Below are 21,782 nucleotides of genomic sequence, written 5' to 3' on the forward strand. Positions count from 1 at the left end.
CAGATTACAGACCTGTCCAAAACCTGCGAGAAGTCAACAAGCGGGTGAGTGACATACACCCTAACCCGTATACCCTCCTGAGCAGCTTACTGCCTGAGTACACTTGGTACACTGTGCTGGACTTGAAAGATGCTTTTTTCAGCCTACCCCTGGCGGCTCAGAGCCAGGAGATATTTGCCTTTGAGTGGACCAAGGGAGAAGGCCAACCGGTAGTACAATTAACTTGGACCCACCTCCCACAGGGGTTCAAGAACTCCCCTACCTTGTTTAATGAGGCTTTGAGTGAGGACCTGTACGAATATTGGACTCGCCACCCAGAGGTCATCCTGCTGCAATATGTAGATGACCTTATGTTGGCTGGAACCACAGAGGAGGCATGCAGCCGTGCCACTGGGGACCTCTTACAGACTCTAGGCACTTTGGGGTACCACGCTAGTGCAAAGAAGGCGCAAATAGCCCGGCAAGAGGTCACCTATTTGGGGTATAAGATCAGGCAGGGGCAAAGGTGGTTAACCCAGGCCATGAAGGAAACAATATTGCAGATACCAGAGCCCAAGACCCCCTGCAAGGTGAGAGAGTTTCTGGGGACTGTTGGGTATTGCAGACTGTGGATCATGGGGTTTTCTGAGAAGGCCCTGCCCTTGTATGAGGGAAGTAAAGAGACCCCAAACTGGACTTGGACTGAGCCAATGAAACAGGCTTTCCAGACACTCAGATGGGCCCTACTAGAAGTCCCAGCCCTTGCCCTGCCTAACCCAAATAAGCCATTCCAGCTATTTGTAGATGAAAAGCAAGGAATAGGAAAGGGGGTCTTGACGCAACAATGGGGACCATGGAAGCGGCCGGTGGCGTACCTTTCAAAGCGATTAGACCTGGTGGCCTCTGGGGGGCCCCCTTGCCTCCGCATCATTGCAGCCACTGCCCTCCTCATCCGCAACGCCGACAAGTTGACGTATGGACAACAACTCTCGGTTTTCACCCCCCACGCCATCAAAGGAGTTTTAAAGCAGCTGCCGGGTAAGTGGATCTCCAATGCTCGCTTGACACATTACCAGGCCTTGCTGCTTGATGCCACATGGGTGCGTTTTCAGACCCCTTGCTTCCTGAATCCAGCCACGCTCCTACCTAACCCAGAGAAAGACCACCCTCTCCATGATTGCAGTGAGATACTGGCTGAGGCCCAGGTGGCAGGAAAAGACTTAACTGATGTACCGCTAAACAACAGTGAGCTAGTATGGTTCACTGATGGGAGCAGCTATGTAAAAGATGGGCAAAGGAAGGTGGGAGCCACCATAATTGATAATTCAGGACAGAAGATATGGGCTGAGACAATTCCCCCAAACACTTCTGCACAAAAACCAGAATTGATTGCCCTAATACAGGCTCTGGAGCGAGCCAAAGGGAAGAGAGTCACCATTTTCACTGACAGCCAATATGCTTTCAGCACTGCCCATATTCGAGGTCCAATATACCAAGAAAGGGGATTTCGGACAGCTGAGGGAAAAGAGGTCAAAAATTTGCCCGAGATTTGCAGGCTCCTGGAAGCTGTCCAATTGCCCCGGGCAGTAGCTATAGTACATGTCCCCGGTCACCAGAAAGGAGAGGACCCAAAGCATGGGGCAATCGTGCCGCTGATGTGGCTGCTCAGGAAGTAGCTAGCCAGGACTACACCGCCCCCATATTAGCCGTGGGACTTCCACCTCCTGGCATGGGGACCTTGCCACCAGTTCCTGAATATTCCCTCCCTGATCTCGCCTGGATCAACAAGGATACCACCCTCCAGAAGGGTGACAAAGATGGATGGTACCGAGACCAAAACAACAACCTGATATTGCCTGCCATCCTGGGTCGTCACCTGTGTGAACACCTGCACACAACTACACACTTGGGGGGAAAAAAGACCTTGACACTTCTCCAGACGGCCTGCCTGAGTTTCCCTCGACAAAATGCAACTGTACGAGAAATAATCCAGGCTTGCAAAGCGTGCCAGCTGATGAGGACAGGGAAAAGGCAGCACACAGGAACGAGGTACCGAGGGGAAGAGCCAGGGCAACACTGGTAGATAGATTTCACTGAGGTAAGGCCAGGCAAGTACGGTTATCGCTATCTGTTGGTTCTGGTAGATACCTTCTCGGGGTGGGTAGAAGCCTTCCCTACTAAGGGAGAGACAGCAATAGTGGTTGCTAAAAAGATCTTAGAAGAGATAGTGCCTAGGTACGGGCTGCCAGTGACTATGGGCTCTGATAACGGACCTGCCTTTGTGAGCCAGATTGTACAAGGGCTGGCTCAAGCTCTGGGGACAAAATGGAAGTTACATTGTGAATATAATCCCCAGAGCTCAGGACAGGTTGAGAGAATGAATCGGACCCTAAAAGAAACTTTGACGAAGTTGGCAATAGAGACTGGCGGGGACTGGGTGACCCTCCTTCCCTTCGCACTCTTTCGGGCGTGTAACACCCCTTATAAGCTGAATCTTACCCCTTTTGAGATTCTGTATGGAAGACCCCCTCCTGTGTGTCCTATTTTCGAGGGAAAATGCCTGCCACCCCCTACTTTGGGACAATTCCAGCAAAGTCTGATGGCATTAAGTAAGGTGCATAACCATGTTTGGAAATTGATTTGAGAGATACACGAGGGTCAAAATAAGAGGGCCCTCCCCTCACATAATATTGGCCCAGGTGACCGGGTTTGGGTAAAACGGCACCAATCTGAAGTATTAGAACCTAGATGGAAAGGCCCTTATGTTGTTCTCCTTACCACTCCTACCGCTGTCAAGGTCGACGGGATCGGACCCTGGGTTCACTGCAATCACGTGCAGCAAGCCACCCCGGAGGAACAGGAAAAAGCGCGAGCAGTATAGAAGGCGAGTCCTCACCCGTCAAATCCTTTGAAACTGAAACTCGTCCAACGGGAGGCCTCCTAATTCTCCTGCTGATGGCAGCTCTCATCCACCCAGGAGCGACCAGTCACAGCCCCCATAATCCGGTCAACATGACTTGGGTGGTCTACAACCCTGAGACCGGAGGACTACTTAATTCGAGTTCCAGTGTAGCCCCCAAAGGGACATGGTGGCCTGAATTGACCTTTGATTTATGCGTCCTAGCAGCCGACATTAACGGCTTCCACAGTCCCAGTCAACTGAGTGACTTCATGGGGAGCCCTCAGTTTGAAACCCTCGGCCTTTTTGACTGGGCCTTCCAGGGAGACACACCATGCACAAAACCAACACCCGTATATGTCTGTCCAGGGGGAGGAAGGGATCGGAACCAAATTGCAAAATGTGGGGGAGTTGGTTCTTTTTATTGTGCCGCTTGGGGATGTGAAACTACAGGAATGGTTCATTGGCTCACCAATCCCGTCAAAGACCTCATTCAGGTAAAATTACCCCAAGATTTCCCACCATGTAAGATGTTGTCGTCTAAACCTGGACAATGTTTTCCATTACAGATTAAGTTCACTGATGAGGGAAAAAGGTTTACCAGGTGGGACGTAGGCAGAGCCTGGGGCCTACGTCTTTATCAGATTGGATCCGATAATGGATTCCGGTTTGAGCTCAAATTACAACTGGGACCACTCTATTTGGCCCCCAAGGTAGCTTTGGGACCAAACCAGGTGATAGCCCCAGAACCTTCTTCCCAGAGGAAAACCCCAAAACCTCCCTCCCAGAACCAAGGTGGGGATACTGGATCTATTCCACACCCCATAGCTCCCCCCATAGTTGACATGTCCCCACCTACAGACCCCCTTATAAAAATGATCTCAGTTTACCTTACCCTTAATGCCTCTCGTCCGGACTTAACAAATGGTTGCTGGCTCTGCTATAATATTAGGCCTCCTTATTATGAGGCAGTTGCTTTTTCTTCAGGATTCAATATGACAGCCGATGTCTCAGCCTGTAGATGGCAGCAACAACCTGGTACGGGCCGCCTGACAGTAAGCTCCATTATGGGTATAGGCACCTGCATAGGAACTATCCCTGAGACTTATCAACACCTATGTAATCACACAGTCTCTATGACTAACCTCACTAATTCCACTCACCAGTGGATCATCCCACCAGAAAATGGGTGGTGGGCTTGCTCCGCCGGACTAACTCCGTGTGCCCATCAGGCGGCACTAAAAACCTCCCAAGATTTCTGTGTCCTAGTCCATCTAATCCTCCGGCTGAACTATTATTCAGAAGAAGGCATGCAGCCAAAGTTAGAGACACCAGGTCAGTATAGGGTAAAAAGAGAGCCCGCCACCGCCCTCACTTTAACTGTCCTGTTGGGATTGGGGGCTATAGGAACTGGAAGTGGAATTGCAGCCTTAACGCTCCAAGATAAACAGTATAACCAGCTAAGGGCTGCAATAGATGAAGATATTGAACAACTCGAAAAGTCCATTTCCCACCTCCAAGAATCCTTAAGTTCTCTGGCTGAGGTAGTGTTATAAAATAGAAGGGGTTTAGATCTGCTGTTCTTACAACAAGGGGGACTATGTGCAGCCCTAGGAGAAGAATGCTGTTTTTATATTGACCATTCAGGAGTAGTACTGAGATCTCTTCAAAAAGTTAGAGAAGGCCTAAGCAGGCGAAAACAAGAAAGAGAAAATGAACAATCATGGTTTGGGTCTTGGTTTCAATGCTCCCCCTGGCTGACCACCATAGTTTCCACCCTCCTGGGTCCACTTATAGTACTGTTATTGACACTAACGTTTGGCCCTTGCATTTTAAACCGGCTAATGTCTTTTGTTAAAGAACGTCTAAATACCATTCAGATTATGGTATTGAGGCAACAATATCAGATTGTAGCCCAGGATGAAGAGAAAGATTCCTCTACAGAAACAACAAGACAGTGGGGAATGTGAGGCTGCCAGGGCTAACACTATGACAGGCAGCCTAGATTAGCAGTAGGCCTGGTTTTCTGGGGTAACATGATTATCAGGCCACCTGGAGCCAGCCAATCAACATGCGCCTAGTATGAAAGAGGGAACCTATCGGGGGAAAGCTGAAAAGCCCACGAATGCCTAAGTTTGAAAAAAAGCCCACGAAGGTTTGGGCCAATAAGATTGCCTTGCAAACATGTAACCACTCCGCTTAAGCCAGCTACCAACTGCTTATACACACCCTATAAATTTGGATAACAGCGTGGGCTCAGGGCTCTCTGACCCTGCACCACTGCGTTGGTTGCGGCAGGAGCCCTGGCTCGAGTCAGTAATAAACTTCCCTTTTTTTGCGAGTTGCATTGTCTTGGAAGCCTTCTCTCTTCCTGCTCGGGGATTCGGACATCGGGCATAACATTCTCCACAGCCTGGAATACCCAAAGAGATTCACAGAGTGGGATAGAGAAGAGAAGAGGGAGGGAGGACATAGAGGTGACCTGGGGGAGCAAAAGGAGAGTCAAAAGGGGGAGAGGGCAATCAAGCCAGTAATCACGCTTCTAAGTAAGAGTGGGTATGAAGATTGGATTCTTCAAGGTACAAAATTGATAACAAATACAAAAAAGCAAAGGTTAAAAACCTAGAGTAGAGGTTAGACTCTCAAAAATACAATATTAAAAAAAAAGAACAAAATCACAAAAATTATAAAAATAGATATATGAAATTTGCTTTCAAAATGGGATCTTTTTTGGTAAGGTAATAGTAGGTTATAAAAATGAAAATTAAAGGAGTAATAAAGGACTTAAAAATAAAAAAAAATAAAGTAAAACAATATGATAATAGTAAAAATATATCTAGGAATTTCTCTGGAGCTCTTGCAGGCAGTGTAGGGGTCAGTTCAGTTTTAGATAGTTCCTTGTTCCAGCTTATACTTCTCAAGGTCTACAGGGCCCTTCCAAAGTAGTCGGACTGTAAAACTACAGGGTTTTAATCTGTTGCACCTGTCACTTCCAAAGCGATCCCTCTGTTTATTTTGGCTTCTTCTGTTTGCAAGTCTCTTCAGTGTCTAATTTCCGCCCTGACACAAGGGGGCGAAGGTGGTTACTTATTTAGGCTCATTTATTCAGTTGTGATGTGGGGAGGGAGAAACACTGCAAACAAATACCACTGGCATGTGTGGGGAACACTCACAGTGTCTTGGCCACACTGGGTTTGTTCCCGCTCACAGCGTGTGTGCCTTTCCAGTCTACACTGCTCAGGCTCCAGGTTGCTCTGCAGGGGAGCTGTCTAAAGCGGGCCCTGGGTTGCATGCACTTCCCAGGTCTAAGCTGCTCAGGTACAGGTTCTTGGGTACTCCACAAAGGCCTGCATTTTCCACAAAGGCCTGCATTTTGTGCCCTTCCCGTGTCCGAGCAGCTCAGGCCACCAGATTCTTGGTGGGCACCCTCTCCCCATGTTGGGCAGGGAGTCTTATCACCTCCCCAGTCCCAGCCGCTGGGTTTCCTGGGTGCGCAGCAGGAACGCCGTCTCAGATGTGCCTTGTGTCTCTTTTGGAGAGCTGATCTCTGGCTGCGACCCTCCCGGTGGATGTCAACCATCCAGTATCCCAGGAAGACTTGGTTAGCAACTGGGAGCCAGCTCGCAGTTTGGTAGAGGATGCCAACTCTGGGGCCGAGATTGCCCCTTTCTGGCTCTGGCTGTCACCTGCCTGCCTCTCTGCCTCTGGCGGGGGATGGGCTGGTCTGCAGCCAGCTAGCTCTCCTCTGGTGTTCACTCAGCCCTTTGCTCTGTGAGCAGGTCCCGCAGTACCTTAGGTTAGAGCTTTTCATGGGAAAGTTCTCTCTCTCTCTTCTTTCTCTCTGTCTGGCTATCCCACTGTTTGGGTTGCTAACTCACATTAGCTCCCTCAGATTGCCCTCAGGGCATTCAGGCCCAGTCCCTACACTAGGCAATGCAGCCTGCACCTCTCTGATCAGCCCCAACTTGCTGGTGGCGGAGGCGAGCGTCTGGGCTACTTCTCCGCTGGGAGTTGCCGTTAAGCATGTGATCTGTGGGTTTTATTTATTTATTTATTTTTCCTCCGGGTTATGTTGTCCGCTGAGATTCCAAAACTCCCAATAGACCCGCCAGTGAGAGGGTTTCCTGGTGTTTGGAAACGTCTCCTCTTTGATGGCTCCCTCCCCAGGACAGGACTCTGTCCCTAACGCTTTTGTATCTCTTTTTATCTTTTATATTTTGTCCTACCTCCTTTTGAAGACACGGGCTGCCTTTCTTGGTGCCTGGTGTCTTCTGCCAGCGTTCAGAAGTTGTTTTGTGGAATTTGCCCAGCGTTCAAATGATCTTTTGATGAATATGTGGGGAAGAAAGTGGTCTCCCTGTCCTATTCCTCCGCCATCTTAGGACCACCCCCTCAAAGCAATTTTTGAAATAAATTGACAGCATCTGTAATTGTTTATGATATCCCATAATGTTCCCAACTATTGTTCTATGGAAAAAACTGAAATGTCCATATACCTAAATGCAGATGATTTAGCTGAAGACATCAATATTCAGCTTTGCAATATGAAATTTTGTACATTTGACTGTGGGAGAATTTCTGTCCCTGTTGACGTTGTTGTCTGGATGAGAAGGCAGGAAGAAACAGATGGTAGAAATGCTTCTTTTCTTTAGAAGGCTTAGAATGGATTAAACTATATTAAACTATATTGTTATATTATAGCGATGAGAGTTTTGTTGAACATGATTTAGAAGAAAAGGTGGGTTCTGGGAAGAGAAAAGAAAAATTGAGAGACAAGCCTTTTTTGGGATAATGGGAAAATCTTTCTCTCTGGGCCTCATAATAATAAAATGTAGAACAGAGTGTCCCACTGCTTTTTTTTTTTTTTTTTTAAATAATAAGAGTTAAACTGATCTTGCTGCATGTAGGCAAGTTGTCATGCTAGACTGTTAGGAAATCTGTGAGGGTAATCTTGGGCTAGTGGGCTTGGAAGTGAGCCACGTGAATTAGCACTTGTAAATAACTGCTGGTTGTATACCCCTTTGATAACCATGCACTTTCAGTTAAATGTTTTTAAAAGTTGCAATTTAGTCACAATTCTGCCAAGGGAGTTTTAGGGGATGACCTATTTCTAATCCTCATGTCAAAATGTTGAAGTGGAGGGCTCTGCCTTCCCCACCATTATTCCCTGACTCCTACCTGCCTTCAGATTGACAGCTGCAGTGGCCCCAAGGATTTGGAGGCTGGAGGCAAAAAGAAAGGATGAGGCAGTCATGCAGGCTGGTGTTCAGTATTGATGATTATAATGACAACAGTCACAGCAAGAAGCAAAACAGTGAAATTATTAATGCTCATTGAATGCTTACCTGGGGTCAAGTAAACATTGGGAGTCAATGCTTCTTTTGTTCTAAATACTGTAACGTATCAATTCACTTAATTTTCCCAATACTGTGGTTGACCGTAAATAAACAGATTGCCTGATATGTCTCCCCCAAAGATGAATTTATTTTTGATCAGCTGAGAATTACAGTTTGGGGTCTCAACAATGGCAGGCCACATGCAAGTTCCCATCCCACAAGGGGAGGAGAAAACTTTTTTTAAAGAGGTAAAGGATGTTGGTAGTTTTATTGTAAATAACGCTCCATGGCTTTTTACTGAGTCCTTTGCAACTCTATTTAACTGAAGTTTTGGTTTATTAATTTTAAGCTATGAAGCAGTACTATTCTTCACATATGAGTCATAACCACATTGAACAGAGGGGGGTAAAAATTAAACAAGAAACTGCCACTCTGTGGTTCAGAATTATCATAATGTTGACAGTAACTGATAAACATCTAAGTTGATTCTCATTAACCGATGAAGACTATCACACTCTCTGTAGAAGTCCTGTTTATCGAGGTCTCCTTTGTAACAGCTTATAGGCAAGATTAGACTAGAACAAAAAACCATGAGACAACTTCTTTTAAAATCTAAGAATTGTGAACTATCTACTATCCACTAGGATTAGGACATTTTTCCAGATGGTTGGGAAACCCAAAGGACTTTTTCTCATTTCTTGGACAATCTGCAGATCCCATTCTTCCAAGAGTTTCTTTGCTAAGAAGAATAAATACTGACAGCAAGACTGTAATTTATTAAAACTTTTGCAAGAGAAAAATTATCTATTTACTCAAAAGGCTTTCCTGCTGAGCATGAACCTTGCTGATTAGTTTACCCTGAATATAAGAAGAGATAGTTATAGGCTAGGTGCCTTGGTGATTACTCCATTTTCCGTCTTTGTTACCATGTTTAATCTCTAAGTCTTTTCAGATTCTTTATGACCCCATGGACTGCAGCCTGTCACACTCCTCTGGCCATGGGATTTCCCAGTCAAGAATACTGGAGTGAGTTGCCATTACCTTCTCCAGGGGATCTTCCTGACTCAGGGATTGAATATGAATCTCATTCATTGGCAGGAGGATTCTTTACAAGTGAGTCATGAGGGGTTCCCGTCTTGCAGTCATTCCTACACATCAAAACCAAGGTAAATTTACTAAGGACATTTGAATCTTCTATGCCCCTTCCCATCTTGACCTGGGTCTAGGAGGGAGAGAGAGAGAGAGAGAGAGAGAGAGACTTTTTACTTTTATATTAGCATAGTGTCCAAAGTGGGCTACATAAATCTATTTTTTATAAAATATTTGTAGATAAAAGAGAATTAATGAAAGAGAGAGAGAGAGTAACAGAAAGTTCAGTATCTGGACAATGGCTGCATAGCTTAAACAACTGAGGTAGGATAGTATAGTTCAAGGAATGATTCTCACTGTCTTTACTTATTGACATCAATTGCTATGGTTGAATGGATTTGGCAGTGATCCCGACTGAATATTAAAGTGGCTTTGTAAGCAGAATCAACTAAGCTTTAATGATGTTTTAGTATACATCCATAAATCCACCTGTTTATTTTCATTTTCTTGGCATTTTATCAGAGGGAAAATATATGTTTATTCTCTGCATATGGTGCACTAGTTTAACCCCTTCATAAGTAATTTCAAAATAAAAGCATTTATTACTGAGAGATATAAATATCAACCAACAGGCACTAAAATGTATAAACTCAAGGGGCCTTCTAAGGTTATTGGGGTGAAGATTTAATGGAACAGAGACTTCATAAACATTCCAGGATAAAATATGAGATGTGATGCTTACATTGATACATTGACTTGTGTGTTGTGAAGCTTCTTTTTGTTTTTAATTTATTTTTCCAAGCAAACATAAAGTATCACAGAATTTTAATGACGTATGATATATACACACTAAGAAAAACATTAGCAAGTATCATCTAATTATGTAGCCTTTAACCATAAGAAAAATTTTTCATTAGCTTGTTAACTGCTTTGCTTTTTTCTTGCATGTGTCTTGGGCCAGTGCACCAAAAATCAAACAAAGTCAAGAGCTTGGTCTATGTGCATGTAGATCCTTAACATCATGTCTACAGGCACAACACACAGTGAGTTTAAATATGTTTAATTCTTCTTTCCATTATTTCTTTTGTTAGCATATGCTATAATTATGTGACTATGCAGTTAAGAAAAAAAATAAGAAAATAAATAACCTGAATGTCTGGGTAGTACTAAGAACTGGGAGATACAGAACTGAATATTTCCATACCCTCTGCCAAGAACCCAAGCCACTTGCCTGGAAATGGAATTTTAAAAAAGAAAGTAAAATATAAAAAAAGAAAGGAAATTCACATTATGTGTAAAGAGTAAAAACAAAAAAAAATCATTATTTTTATTTTATCCAGTCAAATATATTTTTAAAAAGAATGTCACCTAAGATAATTGGCATGTGCTCAGTTGTCTGACTCTTTGTGACTCCTTGGACTATAGCCCACCAGGCTCCTCTGTCCATGGGATTCTCCAGGCAAGAATACTGGAATGGGTTGCCATTACCTTCTCCAGGGGATCTTCCTGACCCAGACATCGAACCCACATCTCTTAGGTCTCCTACACTGGCAGGCAGGTTCTTGACCAATGCCACTACCTGGAAAGCCCTTTTAGCTTCCCTAGGGGAAACTATGTGATTCCAGTCCTTACAAACTTCCCTCCCCTAAGAATTTTTAATTTTTTCCCAAAGTCTACATGCACATTACATGTATCACCATTTTTTGTAAACTCTTTGAAACAATAGATTGATTACATCTTTTGCTCCTTAGAAACAACTGAGACTTCTACAAGCAGCCAATAAACACATATTGTTAATTCACACTGGCTGAAAACTCATGCCTCATGAAATTTTTTTAAAGGGAACTTTTTTATCTGTGTAATTTTATTTGTACAGCTTGGACAAATAGCTTACATTTGAAATGCCTTCAAATATGTTTTTTCAACCAATAAATAAATATTTACTGTAAGGTTTCTGCGTGCTCAGTAAGGCACTGGATGAGTCATAATAAGGTTGAGCAAATCTTTGAAATCTAGTTTTATCCCAGTTCTGTAGAAAACATTTCTCTCAGTATATTTATACCAATCTCCAGATGACTCTTTCTTGCACCAAATGTGATGTTTTTCTAATGTGGTCTGAGATAATTTAATATTGTTATTTTAAGAATAAACAATGAAATATTCAATAACTTTTTGAAAATAAAGGTAAAAATAGTGCTTTGTTTTAGAATATATTAAAATATATATGTAAAGTTGAGATGCTATATCTAGTTATTTAATTTGGGTACTAAATAAATATTAGGTAACAATTTGATGACTAATATATATGTAATTTTATTTTATTTTATGAAAAATCATTAAGAAGTACTATTATGACCACCAGCCCAGGTTGGATGCATGAGACAAGTGCTCAGGGCTGGTGTACTGGGAAGATCCAGAGGGATGGGATGCGGAGGGAGGTGGGAGGGGGGATCAGGATGGGGAACACATGTAAATCCATGGCTGATTCATGTCAATGTATGGAAAAAACCACTGCAATATTGTAAAGTAATTAGCCTCCAACTAATAAAAATAAATGAAAAAAAAGAAGTACTATTATAAAGGTTAATTGTGTATCAATTAAACAGAGTAAAATGCTAGATAAATAACGCAAACTTATGGTATAGCACAAGAAACTCTATTCAGTGCTATGTGGTGAAGGAAATATAAAAAAAGAGAGGATATATGTGTATGTATAACTGATTCATTTTGCTATACAGCAGAAACTAACACAACATTGTAAAGCAACTATATGCCAGTAAAAATAAATTAATTTTTAAAAAATAGAGCACAATGTCTAGATCCAAGGGTACATGTGTGTATGTACTGAATTCATGAATATTAATTTATTCATTTTATTTAAGTATTTTATTATGGATATCTTAAAGCTATGGGAAAGATAATATTATAAAATATATATGATGATTGACATTCAGGAAATGATCATTTGGATTTTCTATTTACAACATAAATCAAAATAAATTCTCATGTATTTAATACATAGTAACATGTTAAGATGACAAAAGAATTGAATGCACCTTAGGGTAGGGAGTTACCTTCTAAACATGACATATCAAGAGAAGCCATAAAGAAGATTTAACAGCACAAATTCAAACTTCAATATGGCCACAAATTTATAATAAAATAAATGTCAAAAACTTTAAAAATATGTGCATATGTAATAAAGATTTACTAATCTTACTGCAAAATGAATATATAAAATACTTTCAAGACAGTTTATGGTAGAAAACAACAACCCCGTTAATTGCATGACCAAGTTGAGAACAAAAGAAATGACTAATATTAATTTTCTTTACTTATATAGAAAGAGATGACACAAAAAACAAATTTGATTTAAGCATTGATAAAAATAAAATAATTTCATATTTATTGTTCATTTTAGAAGTTAATCAAAACTTGTAATATTTTGCAAAGTAACTTGAATTTAGTAAAATCAAAACCAAAAAACATGTATTTGCTATCATTTCCAGTCCTCAGACTTGAGTATCTTCACTAGTCGCTGCAGTCAGTGACTGCAAATGTTGTAATTGTATTCTCTTTCTCTGCTTAGTTAAATCCTACTTATTTCTTCTTCACTTTCTTCGTTTTATCAGATGTGATTTTTCTCTGTACTGTATTATATTATGATACACACTGAAAGAATAAAGTGAAAATAATGTACAGAAACAGTGAATAACAAAGGAGTATGAAATTACTAATGTGATCAAGGAGGGCCTCTCTGAAAAGACAACATTGACATCAATCATGGCCAATCACTAGAAGAAATAATTAATCTAATGAAAGAGAGAAGAGTGTTTCAAGCAGAGGTGAGAGGGTAGCAAAAATAAAGGCCCCGAGCCACCAAGGAGCTTATTAGATTTTTCTGGTTTTGGTTTTTAATTGAAGTATATTTGATTTATGAGGTGGCAGGCTACAGTCCATGGGGGTCACAAAAGAATCAGACACAACTTAGCAACTAAACCACAACAACAAAAATAGTTGATTTACAATATTGTGTTATTTTCAAGTATATAGCAAAGTGATTATTTGGTTATACACATATGTGCACATATCTATACTTTTAAAATTCTTTTCCATTATAGGTTATTACAAGATAGTGAATATAGTTCCCTGTGCTACACAGTATGTCCTTGTTTATTTTATATATAGTAGTGTTATTTTTTAAGAGTTGCAAGAACAGACATGTGGCTAAGTAACTGAAAAGAATGCATAGAGGCTCTAGGTGAACCAGGCCAGACAGGCAGAGTGAGATAATGCGGTCCTTTTAGGTCAAGGCTAGGTATCTCAATTTGTCGAAAGTGTAGTTGGAAGTCATTGAAAAATTTTAAGGCTTGGGTAAGTGACTTAATAAAATTTATGTTTTTAAAGATTGTGCACTGGTAACCTTGGTTCTAGCTGTGCCTTGGAAATAATTACTAAATATGGGAAAAAAGCCATGCAGAGCAACTGTTGGAAAGCCCTGGAGAGCAACTGAGACAGGCTGGGTGTAGGTCTCCCTCTTTTAAGAGAAAGGGAATAAATGATCTTACTCATGTATTTTGGCTTTTTCATCTAAAGGTGTTTTGCAATTTTCAGTTCCTGGTGGTGGTGGTTTAGTTGCTAAGTTGTGACCAACTCATGCGACCCCATGGATGTAGTCTGCCAGGCTCCTCTGTTCATGGGATTCACCAGGCAAGAATACTGGAGTGGGTTGTTGTTTCCTTCTTCAGGGAATCTTCCTGACCTAGGAATCGAGCCCGGGTCTCCTGCATTGCAGGCAGATTCTTCAGCGACTGAGTTGTGAGGGAAAACCGCAGTTCCTAGGGATAGAGCCAAAACAAAAAAATGGCCAATTATAAGAAAGAGCCTAGAGAGAAAATGAATGGAGCTTGTGGGAGAAACATTTTGGAAAGAAGGAACTCCATTAAAGTGGATATGATAATCTGTATGCAAATTTTCTTTCAAGTAGTTGGTCAATTCTTCAACTATGCCTAAATAGAGCAGTTCAGTTCAGTTCAGTCGCTCAGTCGTACCCGACTCTTTGCGACTCCATAAATCGCAGCACACCAGGTCTCCCTGTCCATCACCAACTCCCGGAGTTTACTCAAAATCATGTCCATCGAGTCGGTGATGCCACCCAGACATCTCATCCTCTGTCGTCCCCTTCTCCTCCTGCCCCCAATCCCTCCCAGTATCAGGGTCTTTTCCAGTGAGTCAACTCTTCGCATCAGGTGGCCAAAGTATTGGAGTTTCAGCTTCAGCATCAGTCCTTCCAAGGAACACCCAGGACTGATCTCCTTCGGGATGGACTGGTTGGATCTCCTTGCAGTCCAAGGGACTCTCAAGAGTCTTCTCCAACACCACAGTTCAAAAGCATCAATTTTTCGGTGCTCAGCTTTCTTCACAGTCCAACTCTCACATGACCACTGGAAAAACCTAGCCTTGACCAGACGGACCTTTGTTGGCACAGTAATGTCTCTGCTTTTTAATATGCTATCTAGGTTGATCATAACTTTCCTTCCAAGGAGTGTCTTTTAATTTCATGGCTGCAATCACCATCTGCAGTGATTTTGGAGCCCCCTAAAATAACGTCTGACACTGCTTCCACTGTTTCCCCATCTATGTGCCATGAAGTCATGGGACCAGATGCCATGATCTTAGTTTTCTGAATGTTGAGTTTCAAGCCAACTTTTTCCCTCTGGTCTTTCACTTTCATCAAGAGGCTTTTTAGTTCCTCTTCACTTTCTGCCATAAGGGTGGTGTCATCTGCATATCTGAGGTTATTGATATTTCTCCCAGCAATCTTGATTCTAGCTTGTGCTTCTTCCAGCCCAGCCTTTCTCATGATGTACTCTGCATATAAGTTAAATAAGCAGGGTGACAATATACAGCCTTGACGTTCTCCTTTTTCTATTTGAAACCAGTCTGTTGTTCCATGTCCAGTTCTAACTGTTGCTTCCTGACCTGCATACAGGTTTCTCAAGAGGCAGGTCAGGTTGTCTGGTATTCCCATCTCTTTCAGAATTTTCCACAGTTTATTGTGATCCACACAGTGAAAGGCTTTGGCATAGTCAATAAAGCAGAAATAGATGTTTTTCTGGAACTCTCTTGCTTTTTCGATGATCCAGTGGATGTTGGCAATTTGATCTCTGGTTCCTCTGCCTTTTTTAAAAACAGCTTGAACATCTGGAAGTTCACGGTTCATGTATTGCTGAAACCTGGCTTGAAGAATTTTGAGCATTACTTTACTAGCATGTGAGATGAGTGCAATTGTGTGATAGTTTGAGCATTCTTTGGCATTGCCTTTCTTTGGGATTGGAATGAAAACTAACCTTTTCCAGTCCTGTGGCCACTGCTGAGTTTTCCAAATTTATTGGCATATTGAGTGCAGCACTTTCAAAGCATCATCTTTCAGGATTTGAAATAGCTTAACTGGAATTCCATCACCTCCACTAGCTTTATTTGTAGTGATGCTTTCTAAGGCCCACCTGATTTCACATTCCAGGTTATCTGGCTCTAGGTGAGTGATCACACCATCGTGATCATCTGGGTCGTGAATATCTTTTTTGTACAGTTCTTCTGTGTATTCTTGCCACCTCTTCTTAATATCTTCTGCTTCTGTTAGGTCCATACCATTTCTGTCCTTTATCGAACCCATTTTTGCATGAAATGTGCCCTTGGTATCTCTCATTTTCTTGAAGAGATCTCTAGTCTTTCCCACTCTGTTGTTTTCCTCTATTTCTTTGCATTGATCGCTGAGGAATGCTTTCTTATCTCTCCTTGCTATTCTTTGGAACTCTGCATTCAAATGGGAATATCTTTCCTTTTCTCCTTTGCTTTTTGCTTCTCTTCTTTTCACAGCTATTTGTAAGGCCTCCTCAGACAACCATTTTGCCTTTTTGCATTTCTTTTCCCTGGGATGGTCTTGATTCCTGCCTCCTGTACAATGTCACAAACCTCTGTCCATAGTTCATCGGGCACTCTGTCTATCAGATCTAGTCCCTTACATCTATTTCTCACTTCCACTGTATAGTCATAAGGGATTTGATTTAGATCATACCTGAATGGTCTAGTGGTTTTCCCTACTTTCTTCAGTTTAAGTCTGAATTTGGAAATAAGGAGTTCATGATCTAAGCCACAGTCAGTTCCCGGTCTTGTTTTGCTGACTGTATAGAGCTTCTCCATCTTTGGCTGCAAAGAATATAATCAATCTGATTTTGGTGTTGACCATCTGGTGATGTCCATGTGTAGAGTCTTCTCTTGTGTTGTTGGAAGAGGGTGTTTGCTATCACCAGTGTGGTCTCTTGGCAAAACTCTATTAGTCTTTGCCCTGCTTTATTCTGTACTCCAAGGCCAAATTTGCCTGTTACTCCAGGTGTTTCTTGACTCCCTACTTTTGCACTCCAGTCCCCTATAATAAAAAGGACGTCTTTTTTGGGTGTTAGTTCTAAAAGGTCTTGTAGGTTTTCATAGAACTGTTCAACTTCAGCTTCTTCAGCATTACTGGTTGGGGCATAGGCTTGGATTACTGTGATACTGAATTGTTTGCCTTGGAAACAAACATAGATCATTCTGTCATTTTTGAGATTGCATGCAAGTACTGCATTTCAGACTCTTTTGTTGACTATGATGGCTACTCCATTTCTCCAAGGGATTCCTGCCCACAGTAGTAGACATAATGGTCATCTGAGTTAAAGTCACCCATTCCAGTCCATTTTAGTTTGCTGATTCCTAGAATGTCGACATTCACTCTTGCCATCTCCTGTTTGACCACTTCCAATTTGCCTTGATTCATGGACCTAACATTCCAGGTTCCTATGCAATATTGTTCTTTATAGCATTGGACCTTGCTTCTATCACCAGTCACATCCACAACTGGCTATTCTTTTTGCTTTGGCTTGTTTCTTCATTCTTTCTGGAGTTATTTCTCCACTGATCTCCAGTAGCATATTGGCCACCTACTGACCTGGGGAGTTCCTCTTTCAGTATCCTGTCATTTTACCTTTTCATACTGTCCATGGGGTTCTCAAGGCAAGAATACTGAAGTGGTTTGTCATTTCCTTCTCCAGCGGACCACATTCTGTCAGATAAGTAGGACAAGATTTCAATAAATCTGGCAGAAAATAGTGGCTAAAAGCTCCAGGAGTTGGTGATGGACAGGGAAGCCTGGCGTTCTGCTGTCCATGGGGTTGCAAAGAGTCAGACATGACCGAGTGACTGAACAGGACTGAACTGAAAAGCCAAACAGGTAATCAGGAATTTCAGGTACATAGTACTAGGAATGCAAACATTGTATTCAGACCCTGACAGAATGGAAGAGCCAAGTACTTCCAGCCATGACCCAGAAAGTTCATGAAGAGCACTAAGAATATATTGTAGGAACTTAGCCTGAATTAATATGGTCTCAGAGTAGGGACAACCTGAAATAGCTAAGGAGACATAGAATCTACGGGGGATAGTGAGAACCTGTAGGAAGGAGGAAGTTGACAGAATGAAAGCTCAAACTTAGTTTTCCCAGTAGCTGGATTATTCAAGATTCATAAGGAGAAATGGAATAGTTTTGGCTTCCCTGATGGCTCAGTGGGTAAAGAATCTGTCTGCTATGCAGGGGACACAGGATATGTGGTGGGTTGAATTCCTGGGTTGGGAAGATCCCCTGGAGGAGAAAATGGCAACCAACTACAGTATTCTTGCTTGAAAAATCCCTTGGACAGAGGAGCCTGATGGGCTACTGTCCAAAGCGTCACAAAGAGTTGGATGCAACTGAGCGCAAGCACAAGGTGTACACCCTGAATCCTGGCTTGGAATGAAATCTGCTGTCTTGGAAGGATTCCCTTGTATTAGCATATTGCTTCTAGAGAATTTGCTTTGCATTATTTTCTGAACTTGAGGTATATATTAATATTTGCCAGAGGAAAAAATAGGAAGTGTGTTTGTGTATATGTATATATTTATATGAGGGGAAGAGAGAGATTTACTGTTAGGAATTAGCTCACACAATATGGAAGCTAGCAGGTCCACAATTGGCAGGTTAGGCCAACATGCTGGAGAACCAGGAAAGCCGATGGTGCAAATGAAGTCTAAAGGCAGTCAGCTGGAGAAATGCAGCCCTCTTGCTAGGGAGGCCAGTCTTTTTGCTTTGTTCAGGTTTTCACCTGACTGAATGAAACCTACCCACATTATGGAGAACAATTGGCTTTACTCAAACCACCAATTTATATGTTAATCTCACCAACAAATAACTTCCAAGCTGACACAAAAAATTAGCCATCACAAAATGTAATTTGGATAAAAAGCATAGATGTGAAGTTTTCAGTGGAATGAGTTTTGACAAATAAATATCTGTATGTTACCACACTATGAGCAAAAACATTTCAGTCGCCTCAGAGCATTTCCTCATTTACACCTTTACATTCAGTCTCTTATATTTGGTTTCTCCCCAATGCAAGGCAATAATTTATTTAATTTCTATTACCACTTTTTCCTGTTCTACAGCCACATGTAAATGAAAATGTGAATATCTTGTTTCATTTGCCCTAAATGATTTGTGAAATTTGTCCATATTGTTCTTTGCCTTCATTGTACTTTCATTTATAATTCTAGCTAGCATTCCCTTGTATAAATATCCACAATTTGTTTACTCATTCACATTTTAATTTGTTTCCAGTTTTCAGTATTATAAATAAACCTGTAATAAATATTCTTGTACCTGTATCTTAGAGAGCACAGGTTTTGATTTCTCTTGGGAAAAGTATTTTAGAATGAATTTTCTCAATCATGGAGTAGGTATATTTTAACTTTATAATGAACTGCCAAGTAGTTTTCGAAGTGATGGTACCAGTTTCTATTTCACCAGCAAAGAGTGGGAGTTCCAGTGGCTCCATTTGCTTATTAACCCTTAGTAATGTCACTCTTTTTAATTTTAGCAATCTTAGTAATGTGGCTTTTACTTGCATTTTCATGATGAATAATATTGAACTGCCCATGTTTATTGGCCAGTTGTATGTTCTTGAGGAAGTGTCTGTGAAGTTGTTTGCCAATTTATACTGTTATTGTTTTTTATTATTGAGTTTTATAAATATATATTTATATAATATATATTTGCATAAACATATACATATATATTTTCTAGATACAAGATATTTATCACATAGAGTTACTGCAAATATTAATATCCAATTCTTTGGCTTGTTTTTATTTTCTTAATTGTTCCTTTCAATGAATATACATCCAGTTGTGGTTTAAGTCTTACTGACCATTTTTTGGGGGCCTCTGTGTTCTCTAGAAAACTTTGTCTATCTTTAACATCACAAAAATATTTTTATCTTTAATTCTAGAAGTTTCACATTTTTATCATTTGCATTCAGCTTGAAATATTTTTTATTCAAGGTGAATAAGAAATAATTATATATTATTTTATATCATTCACCTTGAATTATTTTTAACAGTTTTATTGTAATAGGCATACATTAAAATGCCCATATTATGTCGGATGCCAAGCTTGAAATCTCAAGGGAGTATGATGTCTCAATCTAATGGTAATTATGCTATTTCACTTTTTAAAAATAGTTCCAAGCATATATTTCTAAAATATGCTTGATTTGTATTTTTTATTCCACTAGTTTGGTGTATACTTTAAAGGCTTTAAGCATTATTTTATTCAGTCATTTATTCCAAGTCTTTAAGAAAGGCAGTGGTTTTGATATCCCATTCTACTTGATAAGTCACACATTAGTTAGAACCAGAGATTGCTATGAGGGCCACCCTGCTTTCCAAAGTCTCAATTCCATTTTTTTTTCTTTTTAATTGAGGTTTTGGTAAAATACAAAGACATAAAAGTGTTGATTTTAGCCATCTTAAGTGTACAATTTATTAGTATTATATACATTCAGATTGCTGAGCTACCATTACAACTATCCATCTCCAGAATTTTTTCACCATCCCTAACTGAACTCTTATCCATTAGACAATATGTCTCTGTTCTCCTCTCCTGGTAAATTCCTGGTAATTATTGTTGTACTTTGTGTATTTATGAATTTGCCTATTAAATTATTTTTTATGTATCATGTGAAATGGAAATTTTCCCCCATATGAATGCTTGGTTATTCTAGCATCTTCCAACTTGCCAATTAAAAATAAAAGTCTGCTGAGATTTCAATTGAGATGTAATTAAATCTATATATTGGATCAATTCAGAAAGAATTGAGAGCTAAAAAAAATATTGAAGCTTTTAATCTATGAGGGGCTTCTCTGATGACTCAGAAAGTAAAGAATCTGTCTGCAATGCAGGAGAGCTGGGTCGATCCCTGGGTTGAAAAGATCCACTGGAGGAGGACATGGCAACCCACTCTAGTATTCTTGCCTGGAGAATCCCATGCAGAGAGGAGCCTAGTGGGTTACAGTCCATGGGGATGCAGAGAATCAGACATGGCTGAGAAACTAATACTTTCTAATCTATGAGCAAAATAAATCTCTTAAATTTACCTAAGTATTGTCTAATTTATTCTATAGATTTCTGTCCTTATCTGCACAGATATCACAGACAGTTTTCATTAAATCTGTTCTTTGTTTTCATTCTCTGTTGGAAGAAATAGGATTTTCTTTTAAACTTCGGTTTCCATTGCTTGTTTCTAGGCAACTTTAAATCTTCACATCAGTCTCCTTCAAGCACAGGATAAAGCATGCCTCCAGATACTGGGAAACCACACCGTAAATATATGCCTGGCACTTGAAAATGATCTTCTGGCCTATCTGGTGGAGCTGTAATACATGTCTTAAAAAATGTGGAAAGAGAAGAGAGGGAGGTTAAGTAGTATTTCTAGGGTAATGTGTTAAGCCAGAAACGGTGAAAAAAGAATCTGAAGTTGCTGATTCCCCATGCAGGGTTCTCATGAGGGGCAGTTGTGAAAACATCACTTTAAGCAAAACTAATAAAGCTGCCAATAGAGACATGTTTATTTGCAGATTGAAAGGACTGAAGTACTTTCAATTATATTTACAGATGGGAATGACTTTTACTACTATAAATATTCTTAATATTTAAAGGTCATTCTATTACAAGTCTCTTGGTTAAATACAAAAATGCATCAACAGGTCTATTATGACCAGGAGCACTACCTTTAAGTGACTCTGTCTCACAGAGAATATTTGGATATCTCTTTTTCAGGGATTGTTTTTAAAAAAATTATAGGGAGGGGGTGGATCTATTAATTGTGTAATACTTGACCTTATTCATGTGTCAGTTTCTGAAATTTTCTGTCAAAAGTAAGTATTTTAACTGTTTTGAATGATTTCTCAGCAATCTTGTGTTTATTACCTGAGTCACAATATTTTACAAGTTATGATTAAAAGTAAATAATCATAAATAAACTATCTTTCACTGTTCCTATATTTCACTGTTTCACTATTCCTTTACTGTTCACAATATAGATTTAATAGAGGCTAGATTTTGTCAGCTAGAG

The 21,782-nt window shown here is 40.6% G+C and overlaps 1 long non-coding RNA gene across 1 annotated transcript; it reads left to right on the forward strand.

The window, feature by feature from the left end:
* Positions 1-891: 891 nt before the first annotated feature.
* On the forward strand, positions 892-21,261 carry LOC139038005 (uncharacterized). Its single transcript, XR_011490904.1, has 4 exons — positions 892-1,017; positions 9,313-9,380; positions 10,265-10,346; positions 20,956-21,261. It is a non-coding gene; the product is annotated as an uncharacterized lncRNA (long non-coding RNA).
* The last annotated feature ends 521 nt before the right edge of the window (positions 21,262-21,782 follow it).

Source organism: Odocoileus virginianus, chromosome 13 (genome assembly GCF_023699985.2).
Source record: "Odocoileus virginianus isolate 20LAN1187 ecotype Illinois chromosome 13, Ovbor_1.2, whole genome shotgun sequence".
Taxonomy (NCBI): domain Eukaryota; kingdom Metazoa; phylum Chordata; class Mammalia; order Artiodactyla; family Cervidae; genus Odocoileus; species Odocoileus virginianus.